Source organism: Budorcas taxicolor, chromosome 8, assembly GCF_023091745.1.
Source record: "Budorcas taxicolor isolate Tak-1 chromosome 8, Takin1.1, whole genome shotgun sequence".
NCBI classification, from domain to species: domain Eukaryota; kingdom Metazoa; phylum Chordata; class Mammalia; order Artiodactyla; family Bovidae; genus Budorcas; species Budorcas taxicolor.
Genome location: NC_068917.1, coordinates 4,791,281 through 4,809,198, shown reverse-complemented (window position 1 = coordinate 4,809,198; position 17,918 = coordinate 4,791,281). Strand labels below are relative to the sequence as shown.

The window sequence follows — 17,918 nt, the reverse complement described above, 5'->3', positions numbered from 1 at the left end:
AAGTATGAAAGGGAGATACTAGTACCTTTTGGATATCTCACCAGGTATAAATACTAATGTTAAAGTAATGTCATTTAAACACCTGTAAAATTCCATTCTCCTTTCATCACTTTAAAATTTAAAGCTTCAAAGCCCATAGTCAAATATCAGCCATGAAAATATGGTAATAGGTCACTATTTGCATTTTTTTCCATAAGAGAATTAACAAGCAAGAACATGTTTTCAAGGCTCTTATTCCATACTTTAAGAACAGTGTAACTCCTGAATAGCTTGGTGTTTTAAGTGCCATCTACCTACTTGCTCAACATCAAAACGAGTGAGCGAGACACCAGCAAGAGAGAGGTTCGAAAGCTTTGCGGGTGGGACTTGAAAGCTAGAGTCGCAGGAGCAGTTCACCCAGCAAGCCTGGTAAAACGAGATTTGTCAGCTGTCACGATGAGCACACACGTGAGTACAGGTGAGTGGAACTATGCACGGTCCACTTTCAGCGCTGAAATCTAGCACGGAAGACTTGAAGGTCAAAACACTCTCTAGTCCTCAGGATATTTTCCTCTGGCCGGGTGGGGCTGGGGTGGGGGAGAAGTAACTTCTAAATAAAAATTACGGGGTCGCAAAGAGTCAGACATGACTGGGCAACTTAGCAACAACTTCTAAAAGAAGTATAAATTACCTAACTTAAAGAGAAGTCAAGGGAAGGTAGAGCTTGAGAGCTCTGGTCTGAACATCTTACGCGGTAAGTAGAACACAACACACAGATATCAGTGATCAAATTTCAGACCGTTGACTTAATCAAGCAGGTAAAAAGAGAGACGTATTCAGTGTTCAATAAACAAGGCCTTTCGACTACAATGCTTATCTGGTCGAGGTAAAATAACCAAAAACTAGCACCTAAGTTACAAAGAAAATCTTAAATATTTACTTCTTTGCAACTTTACTGATGTTTCATGATTACCTCTACCAAAAATGGCCTATTATACAGAGATATGTTAGAATATATTAATTAAGACAAGAGTTTTATTTCAAGGTAAATGTTAGAATAGTATGAAAATAACTGTTCATGCTAAGAACTTTGCAGTGTCCACAAAGGTGATCAAATTCAATATTGTGGCTCTTGAGTAAAGAACTAAAAGTTTAAAAAAAAAAAAGCATTAACAATTCAAAAGTCATTTTTATTTTGATGTAGCAAAGCACGTCCACTAAGGTTTTGCAAAGAACACAGACACTATTCTTCACTTCTTTACGTGACGGTCACACTGGAAGCACTTAATACTTGTGATAACATGCGTCAATGGACATTAATTTGCTAGAGGCTGCACAACACTGAGAAATCGCGCTAAAGTAAAACTGTGTCCTGGGCCCTCCATCAGCAAGTTCCAACACAGCTCCTCCATTTTGTCCCTAGAAGTCCCTCAAAAACTGTTAGTGATAACTTGTAAATTAACCCTTTTGCAGTGTTTAAAAAACTTCATTTCACGAACACCTCTGATACATCTAAACTTCACAGCTTTCTCTTTAACAAGAGCAACCAACTCTGTTTCAAAGTTTATTAAAATCAGTTCTGTGTGGGTTCCTATTTCTATAAATTCAATAACTTTAAAAAACTATTATTAACCCAGAAACCTGTAGAGCTGAACTGTCTGACCAGCAGTCACTAGCCCTGAAACATGGCTCTAAGGAGAAGTATCTATAGGATTCCTGTGCTTTCATAAAAAAAGGAATGCCAAATATTTCATTAATAATTTTATATTGATTCTGTGATGAAACAAATGGGCTTTCCCCAGTGGCTCAGCAGTAAAGAATCTGCCTGCAATGCAGGAGACACAGGTTCCATCCCTAGGTCAGGCAGATCCCCGGAGGTGGAAATGGCAACCCACTCCAGTAGTGTTTTCTTTTCTCCCCACCCCAATATTCTTGCCTGGGCAATCCCATGGGCAGAGGAGCCTGGCAGGCCACAGTCCATGGGGTCGCAAAGGGTCATATAAGATTAAGGACGCACATATGTGCTGAAATAATACTTTAGATATAATGGGCTACATAAAATATATCATTAAAATTAATCTTACCATTTTCTTTTTAATGTGCTTACTAAGAAATTGAAAGTTATACATGTGGCTTGTATTTGCAGCACAGGTATTTTTATTGCTCAACACTGCTATAAAATAGTCAAGAATCCATGAAAGCATAAAGTAAGTACACAGAAGGAATCTGGACACCAGCATTAAACCACTTCAGATTCTAAATTCCATCCCCAGGCTTGATCACAAAAGCCTATTTAAACCGTTAATACAGCAACTGAAATTCTGCATAGAAAAAAAAATGAATACTACAGTCTTATTTTTCCTTTTAAACTGTCAAAAACATATTTAAAACCATTTCAAATCATTTTAACAGACACAGTGACTTGCGGATATACTCCTGTAGAGCTATGAAGAGTAGAGCTAATCCGAGAAAAATCCCCAGGGAGAAAACTGGTGCGCTGCAGTGACTTCCTCAGTGACCCGTGCACCATCACCCTGGCCCTTCGAATCTCTTCTCCACCCTGCAGCCAGCATGATCTTTTCTCAGGGCAGGCCTGATGCTCACCTCTCCCCATGCCATGGATTAAGGCCTTAATCACTTCTCACCACGTTTTGCCAGCAAAGTCTTCAACACAGCAGACAAGCCCGTGCAGCCAGGCCTCTCCCAGACACACACCCTCCTCTGGGCCCTACGAGGCTGCCCTGGTGCCTGCCCAGGCTCAGCTGCTCCCTGGGCGTGGAAAGGGCCCTCCCCTCTTCATGGAGGTGACAGTCCCATGTATCCTTCAGCTTTCACCTCAAGCACCCTCCAGTCAGTGAACAAACTCTCCAGCAGAGTTTATATGTCAGGCACCACCCTAAGCACATTACAAACTCATTTAGTATCTGTACTAACCACAACCGCAGCCCCAAAGCTCAGGCTCCACTGTCATCCCCATTTCACAGGTGAGGACACTGACACACGAAGAGCTGCAGTAACCGCTGCAAAGTCGTGTGCTGTAACAAAGCTTCCTCAGCACCTGTCCACCTGGGCTGCCGCCCCGACCGGGTCCAGTGCACACGGTGAGTCCCCCGCCTCCCCTGACGGCACACGCCCCAGGTGCAGTGTCGCCCTGCTTCGCGGGATAACTGACGGCTGTCTGTCCCCCGGAAGGCGGCACAAGGCCTGGCCACGCCCATTTCTGCACAGCACCACGCGCCTACGAGGGCTTCACTTTTTTAAACTTTTTACTTGGAGACAATGGAGATGAGATGGCTGGGTGGCATCACTAATGCAATGAACGTGAACTTGGGTAAACTCTGGGAGATGGCGAGAGACAGGCAAGTCAGCCTGCTGTGGCCCACGGGTCGCAAGGAATCCGACACGACTGGGCGGCAGAACAGCAATGGTGATTTTGCACGCAGCTGCAGTAAGGAATTCAAAGAGCTCCTGCGTCGCCTCCCCTGAGCACCCCGAACGGTCACGCGGTGACGCTGACACAGGGCCTCCCCTCACAAGGACGCCTCCTGCTGCCGCTACAGCCACAGCCACTCTCCTCCAGCCCCCAGTGCCGCCTGCTCCTAACCCCTGGCGACCTACAGCCCGCTCTCTATTTCTGTAACTCTGCCGCGCCAAGAGCACTGCGCAAATGGAGTCGTGTGGTCCGCGCCCTTGGGGACGAGCTGTCCGCCCGGCAGGACTCTCTGCAGAGCCGTCCAGGGCTGGGGTCTGCCAGCAGTCCTCCCCTCTTTATGGCGGAGTCGTGCTCCGTGACACGCACACCACGTATGTTTGTTTAGCCATTCACCTGTGGAAGAACATCTGGCTCTTTTCCAGGTTTGGGCTATCACAAACAAAGCCACAATAAATACTCATGTACAGATTTCTTTGTGAACTTAAAGTCTTTATTTCTCCGGGATAAAAGCCAAGGACTGCTATTACTGTGCCGTATGGTAACTGCATGTCTGGCTCCTAAAGAAACCGCCAATTTAACATCCCTCCCCACGATGTCTGGGTGAGCCTGGTTTTCCACATCCAAACCGGCACTCGGTGGTATATATGTTTCACCATTCTGACAGGTGTGTTTTGGTATTTCATGGTTCCTTTAACGTGGTTTCCCTAACGGCTAATGTTGAACATATGTGAAGTGCTTACTTGCTATCTGCATATCCTCCTCAGCGATATGAGTGTTCATATCTTTTGCCAATTCTAACTGAATTGTTTCCCTTCCGAGTTTCATATTTTAGAATATATATCTTAGATACTAGTCCTTTGTCAGATGTGTTGTTTGCAAATATTGTCTCCCACTCTGCAGCTTGGTCGTCTTCTTTCTAACAGGGTCTTGATTGTCGTTCAGTTGCTAAGTTGTATCTACTCTTTTGTGACCTCATGGACTGTAGCTCACCAGGCTCCTCTGTCCATGGGGTTTCCCAGGCAAGAATACTGGAGTAGGTTGCCATTTCCTCCTCCAGAGGATCTTCCTGACCCAGGAATCAAACCTGTATCTCCTACATTGGCTGGTCTATCCTTTACCACTGAGCCATCAGGGAAGCCCTTTAACAGGGTCTATCATGAAGCAAAAGCATTTAACTTTGATGAACTTCAATTTACCAATATTTCCCTGAAGGATTATGCTTTTGGCATCAACTCTAGGAAATCTACTACCAAAGATTTCTCCCAATTTTTTTCCTAAAATTTTTATAATTTTACATTTTATATTTAACTCTAGTCCAGAGGACAAGATGGTTGGATGACACCACTGACTCAACGGACGTAAGTTTGAGCAAGCTCCACGAGATGGTGAAGGACAGGGAAGCCTGGCATGCTGCAGTCCATGGAGCTGCAAAGAGTCAAACACGACTGAGTGAGTGAACTACAACTGTAGTCCATGTTGAGTGAATGTCTGTATAAGCTGTAAGACACAGGCCGAAGCTTGTTTCTGGATGTGTGGATGTCCAATTGCTCCAATGCCATTTGCCAAAAAGGTTACCTTCCTCCCACTGAATTGTTCTGGGGCCTCTGGTAAAAATTAGTTGGGCTTATTCGTGTGACTCTGCTTCAGAGTCCTCTGTTCTGTTTCGCTGATCTGTGTTTCTGCACCTACAGCAATAACACACAGTCCTGACTACTGGAGCTCCTGACGTTGGAGAGATTGATTTCTCACACCTGATTCTTATTTTCCGAAATTGTTTTTGTTTTTCTAGTTTCTTTGCTTTCCCATATTTATTTTAGAATAGTCTGTCTGTATCTACAGAATTTTCCTGGATCAGTTAACTGTCTATGGTGTGAATAACAAACTGATCTATCTGTATTTGGATGATGCATGAGAACTGAAATTCAAAAAGACCTAAGCTGAACACAAACCTGCTTGTCCTCCCCCTCTCACTATCTCAGTTTACAGCATCACCATTTACCTAGTAGGGAAAATCAGTTTTCCGAGTTACTGATTAATGTATTTGACAAACTTTCTGCTGAGCACCCAGCATGTGCTGGGGGGTTCTGAGTAAGAAGAGGTCCCTATTCCCAAAGGCAGTCAAGGTGAAAGACACACACAGTATGAGAGGCACACAGGAGAGGTGCACGGCAAGTCCACGCGATGACAGAAACAAGCTGCTGCCTGGGAAAGTCTGTAAACACCGAAAGAGGACACGAGCGCTGCAGGGTTAGGAGGGGTTAGCTAGGCCGACCGTGAGGCAACAAGCCGATGAAGGGGAAAGCAGCGTAATACAACCTGCTCAGGTAGCTCAGCAAGAGGTGGGGACTAGAGAGGAGCTGGGGAGGCGCCCAGAAGCAGGGAGGGGCTCTTGGGTTCTGCTGAGGAACCAATTCACTCACTCATGGTAAACCACAAAGTCTTCAAGAGAAGTCACCTGACAGGAAGTGAACTTTAACGAGCCGCCGGCAGCGGCAGTTTGGAGGAGACGAGCAGGGCGGGAGACTGAAGACCAGCTCTGGGGAGGAGTCCGGGGCCCCTACTCCAGGGGTAACACAGGCCTATACTCAGCACCCCTGAGTATAACAATGAGGGCATCACTGCACTGAGTCACAGCGGCACGACAGAGCAGAAAGGGCTGTAAGGACCACGGAGGGGGCCACAGCAACTAACACGCGAGGCAGGGAGCAGGGGAACCCAGACACCCGCTTGGTTTCTGGCTTGACTGATTCAAAAGAGCTGGAAGAAGCAAAGCGTCGTCTCCTGAAGCTTACAGGACTAACACCAGAGCGTGCTTTCCAAACGCTGGATCGAGGCCAGACTAGAGAAGGGGGTGGTGACTCTGAGCACCGAAGTGGTCCCCAGACTGCACACACTGAGCAGTGCGGCCCAGAAGGGGGGAGACTAGACACGCGGCTCAGGGGCCCAGAGCTGAGGGAGGAGTCTTCAGAACTCCAACAAGGCTCTGGCTTCTCATCAAGGGAACTGGGTAGGGCTGAGGACCACGGCTAAGCTTCCAAGGCGCGTCTGTCAGCTGTCTGAGAACAGCAGGCACAGCCAGAGAGGGGCAAAGGAAATCCCGGGTGTCAGCAACCAGAGAGACGAACGAGAGTCTCAGGACCGATGACAGCGGTGAGGGGAAACCCTGAGTGATCTATCACTTGGCCCCAAGGAGCTTTCCGGTAGAAACATCGCAGGAGCTAAATGAGCAAGATACTAGTCCAAGATTAAAACGTGACCATGAATTTCAACAGAATCACTTATTCCTTTACTGAAGCTTATAAAACAGCAACTGTAAAAAAATAAAATATAATACAAATAAAATTTTTATTGATTGATGGCATAAATTACATTTCCTACTGTCCTCAGGGATATGACAACTTTTTCCTACAAATTTGTAAATATCCATATAATAAAAGGGGACACACGTCACAAAAGACACCAGAACTGTTTGAAGAGTTCAGAGAGAAAACCACATCCCACTGTAGCTGATGATGACAAGCATTCTTTGGGAGAGATACACGACCCGGATCTTAAAAATGGGGGGAGAGGGCATTCCCTGGCGGTCCAGAGGTTAGGACTTATAGCTTCCAGTGCTGGTGGGGACTTGGGTTCAAACCCTGGGCGGTGAACTAATGTCTCACAAGCCATCATGACACAGCTGGAAAAAAAAAAAAGACGGGACCTCACTGGGGCAGAGATGAGAGAAGAGGTTAGTTAGCTGAAGCAAAAGCACTAGCATGAATCAGGCTATGGAGTCAAGAGGGTAACAAAGACACTTATGGATGAGAGTTTATGCCCAGAACACAGGTCCAGCACGAGGTTCATGGGCAAATAAGTTGGGGTAATAAAACACACCCCCTAGAAATGTCGAAGCTAACAGCACGAGCAAGGTTCTTGAGAAAACAAAACTTAACAGTTTCTCAAATCTATTTCGCAAAGGATTGGTTCCTCCATCCCTTACAACATCATGAAATGTAGATCACGTCAGAACATCACCGGATTAAAGAATGTATCCTGATACAAATAGTCAGTACTTACAAGAAACAACGATAATTAAACTGCTTTCTTCCCAATGTAACATTTGTTGATATTTTACCCTACTGTCCATTGAGATAGCTGCATGTCTAATCACTGCACCTTCTGTATTTTTCTTTCAAAAAGTACTAAATGCATAACCTGCTAAAGGAAGCGGCTATCTATTCTGAAGAAAATTTCCTAGATTCAAAATATTTTTTAGATCCAGGAAAAAAGTTAAATGCCAGATGATTTTAAAAGGAAAAACATACACACAAGTATAAGGCTAAGACTATCACAAGCAAAAAGGTAAACAACCCAACAATAAGATGCTGTGGAAGACGTACACTTTGAAAGCTAATTTTCATGATTTTATAAGACAGAAACTGTTCAACTACTTCCCATGAGGGCAAGAAATATGTTTACCTGACTTCGTTCCAATCAAAGCTGCATAACGAATCTCTCTACATTTCAGCAATGCAAATGGGGAGTTTCCCCATGTAGATTCACCTTTCATTTCATTCTTAACTAAAGAACAATGATCTTTAAGAATCAAAATGTATCATAGCTACTATGTTTAAATACACATGTGAAAGTACAATTTAAAAAAACACAACAGTTTATTGAGTCATGAAAGAAGAATTTAAAAAAGGATCCTCCAGAGCATCTATGATTGTATATTACTTTTATATGGAAGAATGAATGGACCTATGGTGCCATCTCTGTCACCCGACTGTTTCTTCCAGTACTTTGTTGTCTTGCTTGCCTTGAAGGGCAGCCACTGATAGCAAGAGGTCTGAACTCACACTGTCAGGCTTCAGTCTCTGTTCTGACACTAACTGAGACCTCGGGCAAGGTAATCAGATCCTCTATGCATCAGTTTCCACGTCTCTATGATGGGGAAAATCAAAGTACCAACTCCAAGGAGCTGACATGAGAACTCAGATAATACACAAAACCACTTCAGAAAGATCCCGAACTACAGAATTTGCTCAGTAAATGCTAACCCTTATCATATTTTAGGTCCCTGCTGAAAAGTTTGACTAGAAACTAAGCTGAAAGTTCCACAAAGCAGTGACAGTGGCCCAGCTTCTCAGGATGCTGCTCGACCCACCACAGAGATCAAATCTGGCTTCCTGAGCAGTCTGAAAATTATTACCAACAGGTCACAACAGGAAATGGAAAGCCTATCACCAACATGAGCTGGAAAACAGCCAACTCACTAACACAAAACCATAACGTGAGCAAATCTTTCCCCTAAACTGGATCTATCCAAAGCTAGGTTAAGTCATTTGCATATGATTGAAAATATACACTAAAACACAAGTTCCAACTAAAGATGTAGGTGCTATACATTCATATTGACCTCTTAAAATAATTTCAGGTGTTTTTCAAACAAAGAATCAGTCTTTGAAGAGTGTGGGGGGTAAGGTGTGGGAGGAGATGCAATCTGCCCTGGGTTCTGCCAATAACAGGCTGTTCCTATCAACCAGAAGTCATAAACTGCAGGCTTAATTTGAGTAAATATCTGTACGGCACACACCTGGCTTTTAAGTCCTATTGTGTAACAAAAAACAATCAGCACTGGCACCTTTTAAGGTGAAAATCAACCATCTATACAGGAGCATTTTAACTCCTGCATGTCCTCTCCTGCTACACAGCATTTTCTAGTGACTCACAAAGCAAGTAAAATAGACTGACATCAAATTATTTATGTAAAGACTCAACAATCCTTTGATTGTTGAATAAACCACATAAACCACAATGATGCTGAAGGAACTGAAATGCATGGCTCAAAAAGTGTATAGTTTGCAGAACTGAACTTCTGAATTATAAAAAGATAATAAAGTGCAGTCACTCATAAAAAATTTATCTCATAAAACAGAATTTTCTTCCAAAGGAAACACAAATTCCAGCCCCTAATATGCATAAGGTGTACATAATTGTCTTCTATGAGCTCGTTTTAAAATGTTGTGCAAATAAAGCACATTATATAAAAAATTAATTTGTGTCTACGGTGGTTTCCAGCGCAAGTTTAAGATCAAAACACAAATGCTATGTATACACACAAACTATGGCTTCATATACACATAAATCTTTTAAAAAGTGACACTGAACAGTAAGTTTATATTTGGGCAAATTTCGCGAAAGTGAAACCCACAATCTCTTCCTGGCACCTACGTCCACTCTGTTCAAAGGTCTTTTGGCAGTTCCTGAAGAGAGCAGGTGCAAGCTTAAAGAACGGTCTCGGGCCTCACCTGCCGCTGGCGGGGTCAACGTCCCGCAGGCCAACCCGTCCCAAGATCTGGATGGCGAGGCAAGCGACGCCGGCCCCGCCGGCTCCCGGCCCCCGCCATCACTCACCTCGCCGCTCAGAGGCAGAGCAGCCCCGGGGCCGCGTCCTGCGCCGCCGGCGGGCTCCGCATTTGAGGACGGCCGGCGCGCCCAGCCCCACCGCGACCGCGACCCACAGGCTCAGCCAGGCGGGAGCCGCATCAGGTTGGAGCCGCCGGCTCTGGGGCCCTGGACTCGACCCGCTGCTGCCCCGAATCAAACACGACCGCCTTAAAGCTCACCTCCCTCTGGAGGGACCACAGCTGCAGCCATGCTCCAACTCGGGGAGAAACTGGAGCGGCCGGCCGCCAGCACCCCTCCTCGGCACTCGGCCCAACTCTGGCCACAGGCTGACGGTACCGCAGCAAGGGCCGGGAAGCGGACAGGAGCGGCTAAAGCAGGGCCGACAGGTGCGTCGGCGCCTGACGTCACCGCGTAGCCGTGATCGGCCGCTCAGCGTCCGGACCGGTTGGAACCGCGTAGGTGCCCATTGGGCCGTGAGGGAGCAGGGGGCGGGACTTGTGGAAGTGGTGGGCGGGGCTTATGGAGGCAGGGGGCGGACTTTGTGGGAGCAGTGGGAGGGTCGTGAGGAACGAGTGGGAGAATCAGCTGGGAACAAGGGCAGGCCTGTTGGGAACAGGGGGCGGGCCGTGTAGCTGCAGGGGCGGGCCTTAGGTGTGGTGGGCGGGCCGTGTGGAGGCAGGAGGCGGGGCTCGGGCACCATGGGGCGGGGCCGATTAGGGTGTGACCTTTCCCAGGTGGTTTGTCACGTCCCACAGGCGGTGGGTTGCTCCTGGTGGTGACCTCGCGAGAGGACAGAGGTGGCACCTGACTGCACGCGCCGAAGGGCGCTGAGCGAGCCCCGGGCGGAGGAGCACTGCGGCCTCCGCAGGCGAGTCTGCAGTGGCAAGAGCCCTGGTTCTGGGGACAGCCAGCCTGCCAGCCCATACAGGTGGCACGAATTCTCAAAAACGCTTGGAAATTGACTATTTTGGAGAAAACACGCAACCTGAGGAAGATTTGAATGGCAGAGCTGAATGGACTTTCTCTTGGCAAACACTTGAGGAACTCCTAAGGTGTGCCAGTGCGGATTCCAAGAGCAGGGAGGGCCGCTCAAGGACAGGCCGGTATGGGGCTCTGCGGAGTGGGGACGGCCTGAATCGCAAAGAGTGACCTCTGACCTGGAGCTCGGGAGGGGGGATGGTCAACAGCACCTGGTGGCATAGAAAGGAAGAAGGGTAAAGGCGAATGGTACCCTGGTGTTAACTGATTGTAGGTGGGAGGGGGATAGGAGGGGAGATGCAGGAGTCAGCCATTGTGCCCACGACTTTTGTGTTTTATCCCAGATAACTGGCAGTTGTTGGAAACCCTTGTTGTTGTTGTTATTGAGTAATTTTTCTTTCCAAAATTTTACTATGAAAATTTTCAAATCCAGAAAACCTGACAGGTGAAATAAGTTCATTGAAAACTCATAAATGGTTTTTCACTTCTTTAAGGTATATGATAAATGCTCTAAAATTTTATGTTTTAGAAGTCTAAAGTCAACTTACAGTAATTGCATATAACAGGGAAATGTTTTAATCATGGGCATGATAGGATCAGTCACCTAGATTCAAAAATTCTGCTGTGTTAGCTTCATTTGTATTGAGGTGTAATTTTTTCCCCAGAAGTTTGTGACAGTAGGATGAGGACATTATAAAACTCTAACCAGAGTTTCATCTCCTGAGAATAACAACCTCTGGGCTTCTGTGGTGGTGCAGTGGTTAAGAACTGCCTTGCAATGCAGGGAACAGCCATTCCATCCCTGGTCCAGGAAGATCCCACATGGCTCTCAGCAGCTAAGCCCATCAGTTCAGTTAATCACTCAGTCATATCCAACTCTTTGTGACCCCATGGACTGCAGCAGGCCAGGCCTCCCTGTCCATCACCAACTCCCGGAGTTTACTCGAACTCATGTCCTTTGAGTCGGTGATGCCATCCAACCATCTTATGCTCTGTCGTCCCTTTCTCCTCCCACCTTCAATCTTTCCCAGCATCAGGGTCTTTTCAAATGACAGTTCTTCCAATCAGATGGCCCAAGTATTGGAGTTTCAGCTTCAGCATCAGTCCTTCCAATGAATATTCAGGACTGATTTCCTTTAGGATGAACTGGTTGGATCTCTTTGCAGTCCAAGAGACTCTTAAGATTCTTCTCCAAAACCACAGTTCAAAGGCACAATTCTTCAGCACTCAGCTTTGTTTATAGTTCAACTGTCACGTCCATACTGACTACTGGAAAAACCATAGCCTTGACTAGACAGACCTTTGTTGGCAAAGTAGTGTCTCTGCTTTTTAATATGCTGTCTAGGTTGGTCATAACTTTTCTTCCAAGAAGCAAGCATCTTTTAATTTCATGGCTGCAGTCACCATCTGCAGTGATTTTGGAGCCCCCCAAAATGAAGTCTGCCACTATTTCCCTATCTATTCACCATGAAGTGATGAGACCGGATGCCATGATCTTAGTTTTCTGAATGTTGAGCTTTAAGCCAACTTTTTCACTCTCCTCTTTCACTTTCATCAGGAGGCTCTTTAGTTGTTCTTCACTTTCTGCCATAGGGGTGGTGTCATCTGCATATCTGAGGTTATTGATATTTCTCCCAGCAATCTTGATTCCAGCTGATGCTTCATCCAGCCCAACGTTTCTCATGATGTACTCTGTGTATAAGTTAAATAAGCAGAGTGACAATATGCAGCCTTCATGTACTTCTTTCCTGATTCAAAATCAGTCTATTGTTCTATGTTTAGTTCTAACTGTTGCTTCCTGACCTGCATGCAGGTTTCTCAAGAGGCAGGTCAGGTGGTCTGGTATTCCCATCTCTTGAAGAATTTTGCACAGTTTATTGTAATCCACACAGTCAGAGGCTTTGGCATAGTCAGTAAAGCAAAAATAGATGTTTTTCTGGAACTCTCTTGCTTTTTCTATGATTCAACGGATGTTGGCAATTTAATCTCTGGTTCCTCTGCCTTTTCTAAATCCAGCTTGAACATCTGGAAGTTCACAGTACATGTACTGTTGAAGGCTCTCGAAGAATTTTGAGCATTGTGCATGTGTGTGTTAGTTGCTCAGTTGTGTCCGACTCTTTGCAACCCCATAGACCCACCAGACCCCTCCATCCATGGGATGCTCCAGGCAAGAACACTGGAGTGGGTTGCCATTTTCTTCTCCAAAAGGAACTATAGAAAGAAAGAAAGTGAAGTCGCTCAGTCATGTCCGACACTTTGTGACCCCATGGACTGTAACCTACTAGGCTCCTCCATCCATGGAATTTTCCAGGCAAGATTACTGACGTGGGTTGCGATTTCCTTGTCCAGTTTGGAGCATTACTTTGCTAGCATGTGAGATGAGTGCAATTGTGCAGTAGTTTGAGCATTCTTTGGCATTGCCTTTCTTTGGGATCAGAATGAAAACTGATCTTTTCTAGTCCTGTGGCCACTGCTGAGTTTTCCAAACTTGCTGGCATATTGAGTGCAGTACTTTCACAGCACCACCTTTTAAGATTTGAAATAGCGCAGCTGAAATTCCATCACCTCCACTAGCTTATTTCATAGTGATGCTTCCTAAGGCCCACTTGACTTCACATTCCAGGATGTCTGCCTCTAGATGAGTGATCACACCATCGTGATTATCCAGGTCATGAAGATCTTTTTTGTACAGTTCTTCTGTGTATTCTTGCCACCTCTTCTTAATATCTTCTGCTTCTGTTAGGTCCATACCATTTCTGTCCTTTATTGTGCCCATCTTTGCATGAAATGTTCCCTTAGTATCTCTTAATTTCCTTGAAGAGATCTCTAGTCTTTCCCATTCTGTTATTTTCCTCTATTTCTTTGCACTGATCACTGAGGAAGGCTTTCTTGTCTCTCCTTCCTATTCTTTGGAATACCGCATTCAAACGGGTATATCTTTCCTTTTCTCCTTTGCTTTTCGCTTCTATTCTTTACGCAGCTATTTGTAAGGCCTCCTCAGGCAGCCATGTTGCTTCTTTTAACTTCTTTTTCATGGGGATGGTGTTGATCACTGCCTCCCATACAATGTCATGAACCTCTGTCCATAGTTCATCAGGCACTCCATCAGATCTAATCCCTTTAATCTATTTGTCACTTCCACTGTATAATCGTAAGGGATTTGATTTAGGTCATACCTGAATGGCGTGCTGTGATTCATGGGTCGCAAAGGGTCGGACACGACTGAGCAACTGAACTGAACTGAACTGAGCTGAATGATCTAGTGGTTTTCCCTACTTTCTTCAACTTAAGTCTGAATTTGGCAATAAGGAGTTCATGATCTGAGCTACAGTCAGCTCCCTGTCTTGTTTTTACTGACTGTATAGAGCTTCTCCATCTTTGGCTGCAAAGTATATGATCAATCTGATTTCGGTGTTGACCATCTGGTGATGTCTATGTGTAGAGTCTTCTCTTGTGTTGTTGGAAGCTAAGCCCATGCTCCACAACTATTGGGTCTGTGCTCTAGAACCAGATAGTGCAGCTACTAAGTCTGTGTGCCACACTACTGAAGCTGGTGTGCCCCAGAGCCCATGCTCTTCAACAAGAAAAACCACAACATCAAGAAGCCTGTGCATCAAAACTGGAGAGTTGCCCCCATTCACAGCAACTACAGAAAGTCCACAAGCAACAAGGAAGACCCAGTGCAGCCAAAAATTAATTAATTAATTTAGAAAAGAGTAACAACCTATCCTGGAGAAGGCAATGGCACCCCACTCCAGTACTCTTGCCTGGAGAATCCCAGGGATGGGGGAGCCTGGTGGGCTGCCATCTCTGGGGTCACACAGAGTCGGACACAACTTAGCAGCAGCAGCAGCAGCAGCAACAACAACCTCTCCTGGAGAAGGAACTGGCAACCCATTCCAGTACTCTTGCCTGGAAAATCCCATGGACGGAGGAGTCTGGTAGGCTACGGTCCATGGGGTCGCTAAGAGTTGGACACGACTGAACAACTTCACTTTTACTTTTCACTTTCATGCACTGGGGAAGGAAATGGCAACCTACTCCAGTGTTCTTGCCTGAAGGATCCTGGGGACGGGGGAGCCTGGTGGGTTGCCATCTATGGGGTCATTAGGAGTCGGACAGGACTGAAGCGACTTAGCAGCAGCAGCAGCAGCAACCTCTCCAACCATAGTATCACAGCTAGGAAATTAACAGTAAGTCCCTAATATTATCTGATCAGTTCAGTTCAGTTCAGTTGCTCAATCATGTCTGACTCTTTGCGACCCCATGAATTGCAGCACACCAGGCCTCCCTGTCCATCACCAACTCCCGGAGTTCACTCAGATTCATGTCCATTGACTCAGTGATGCCATCCAGCCATCTCATCCTCTGTCTTCCCTTTCTCCTCCTGCCCCCAATCCCTCCCAGCATCAGAGTCTTTTCCAATGAGTCAACTCTTCGCATGAGGTGGCCAAAGTACTGGAGTTTCAGCTTTAGCATCATTCCTTCCAAAGAAATCCCAGGGCTGATCTCCTTCAGAATGGACTGGTTGGATCTCCTAGCTAGGCTATATTTAAATTTCACCAGTTGTCAACAAGAAAAGAGTGTTTTGCAGATTTTTTTTCAAACCAGGATCCAGTCAAGTTTCAAACATTGCATTTTGGTTATGTTTCTTAAATCTCTTTTATTCTTCAACAATTCCCTGCAATTTTTCATAACACTGATGGTTTAAAGAGACCAGACAAGTTGCCTAAAGAATGTTGCAAGATGAACAGTTTGGTTTTTTAATAATAATAGTAACTGTGGCTTGTGTAGATTGACCATGTCCCCAAAGAAGATCCTCCCACATCCCACCCCACACTTTATTTGGAAATAGGGTCTTTACAAGTGTGTTCAAGGTGATGGGCCCTAATCCAACATGCATGACATCATCAAAAGAGAAGAGACACACAGAGAAGATGGGCACGTGAAGACAAGGTCAAGACTGGGCTTATGCAGTCCAGACAAAGAAGTTCCTGGGTGGGACACCAGAAGCTGGAAGAAGAAGGAAGGACTCTTCTCCAGACCCTGATTTCAAACTTCTGGGCTCCAAAAAGGTGCAAGAATAAATTTCTGTTGTTATAAGACCCCCAGTTTGTGGTAATTTGTTATCAGTCTTAGGAAACTAATACTGGATTGACCAAAAAGTTCATTCAGATGTTTCATACGATGTCATGGAAAAACGCAACCAAACTTTTTGGCCAACTTAATGCAATGACTTGAAACATTTGGAAACAATACAGAAAGTCTAAAATGCAAGCTAACTTAGTCCTTGTACAACCAGACCAACCTCAATGCTCAAAAAGATACTATTAAGTATATCTTGCCTGTCTTTTCAGGGACATTTTAGGCACTACAAAGATGCTGTTGATACATACATTAAATGATGGAGGAAACTATTCACCAGAAGCCCTGTTAAGAGAACTGGCTTGGCTTGGTCAGACTTTTTGCAGTGTTTAGAGGGTGTTGGCAGGCTAAGTTGCTTCAGTTGTGTCCTACTCTGTGTGACCCTTTGGACTTGTAGCCCACCAGGTTCCTCTGTCCATGGGATTTTCCAGGCAAGAGTACTGGAGTGGTTGCCATTTCCTCCTCCAGGGGATCTTCCCGACCCAGGGATTGAACCTTGGTCTTTTACATCTCCTGCATTGACAGGCAGGTTCTTTACCACTAGCGCCACCTGTAGGAAATCCTAGATGTGTCTCAGCTGGCTCCTAGAAGAGGAGTTTGTTTTCCTTTTGAGAGAAGAAAGGGAGGAGAAGGAGCAAGTTGACCAGGAGAAGGTGGGGGTAAGTGCTGGAGGAGAGTTAGCTTTGTACAACAGGGTCTGCAAGAGAGGCTGCTTTGCTTCCAGACCAAGTTGCATCAAACTCTGAATCACACACTGCTTTTGGTTACGAACACTTTGGGGGCCCTCCAGGGAAAGCAGAAGAGAGTAATGAATACCTGATTGGAGTGTATTTTTCTGTATCTTACCCAGAGATTACCTGTATAGTGTGGTATAGGAGGTTACCTCGATGCAGTGGTGGTGGTTTAGCTGCTAAGTCGTGTCCGACTTGTGACCCTATGTGCCGGGGTCCTGCCCTGGTGGATCCAGGGTAATTTGAAGGGGAGACGGAGTAGGTGAGGAAAAATTTACTTATTTAGAAATATAAAAAGATTAGGAAAGAATAGTGTAGTAGGAAAATTAGTGGAGAAAAGAGGCTGAATAACTTGGTTTACGTGGAGAACTAATAAAGTTCCAGACAAGGAACTTGCACTGTCTACGTTAGGCCACCGGCGCCCATTTGAATCGCAGAGAGTGCCCCGCCTTAGGCTCCCTCTCGCATGGGTCTTAGAAGCCAGGGCAAGTAAGTAGACTTGGAGAGCCTCCACACCCCAGATGGGAATTCAGCCAGAAAATAGAGTAAAGAAGACACGGGGGAAACCTGTCTTTCCAGTGACTGGCCCATCCTCTATTGTCCGGAAAGGCCTTTTATACTTTTGATTGTACATAGAGATCAATGGGTAATACAAAATTATGCAGCGTCAGCAGACCTGACTCTTATCGAGACCAGGCTTTCTCTCTGTATACCTAGCTGTATACACAAGTCTTAGGTGATTTACATCATCTTCTGGCCAGAGGGCCAATTAACATTTTACGGCCCTTTTCTGATAAGGGTCTGTCAACCAGAGAATTTATTTGTGTTGTTCTTCCCAAAGTCTGGCGCCACTCTCAGAAAGCACTAAATAAAGTTACATTCTTACATAGCAAGGACACAGCAATTTATAACAATGAAAGAAGTACAGTGATTTATAACAAAGAGAAAAGTAATTAACCCAAAAGTCTAGTGTTGCTAACATCAAAACTACTATATTCCTTTTTCTGCATCCCGATTACATTGATTAATATCCTCCCAGGTACCTAAAAGATAAAGGATATGGAGGCCTGGCAGTAAACATTAACTCAACAAACTCTTCACCTAACTAATTCTTAACTCTAAAAGGCCCTATATCTTTAAGATGTTTTAAGCTTCATGCCCCTCGCAGTTGGGGGGCTGTAAACAATCACAAGTTGTAAAAGTCCGGGCAGACCGGTCAGGTAAGTTAGAAAGCCATCAAAGGGTTTTAAGCCGAGACA

General features: G+C 45.4%; 1 protein-coding gene across 3 annotated transcripts in view; it reads right to left on the bottom strand.

Moving 5' to 3' along the window:
• The window catches only part of CLCN3 (chloride voltage-gated channel 3), a 90,334-nt gene extending 80,197 nt beyond the window's left edge, over positions 1 to 10,137 (bottom strand). The window contains exon 1 of one of the 3 annotated variants that reach the window (XM_052644471.1): positions 10,024 to 10,137. The gene's annotated coding sequence lies outside the window, so the exon portion shown is untranslated. Of the gene's footprint in view, positions 1 to 9,811; positions 9,872 to 10,023 lie in introns of those variants that run through there. The other 2 variants (XM_052644470.1, XM_052644474.1) reach the window with 2 other exon arrangements.
• Positions 10,138 to 17,918: the final 7,781 nt, after the last annotated feature.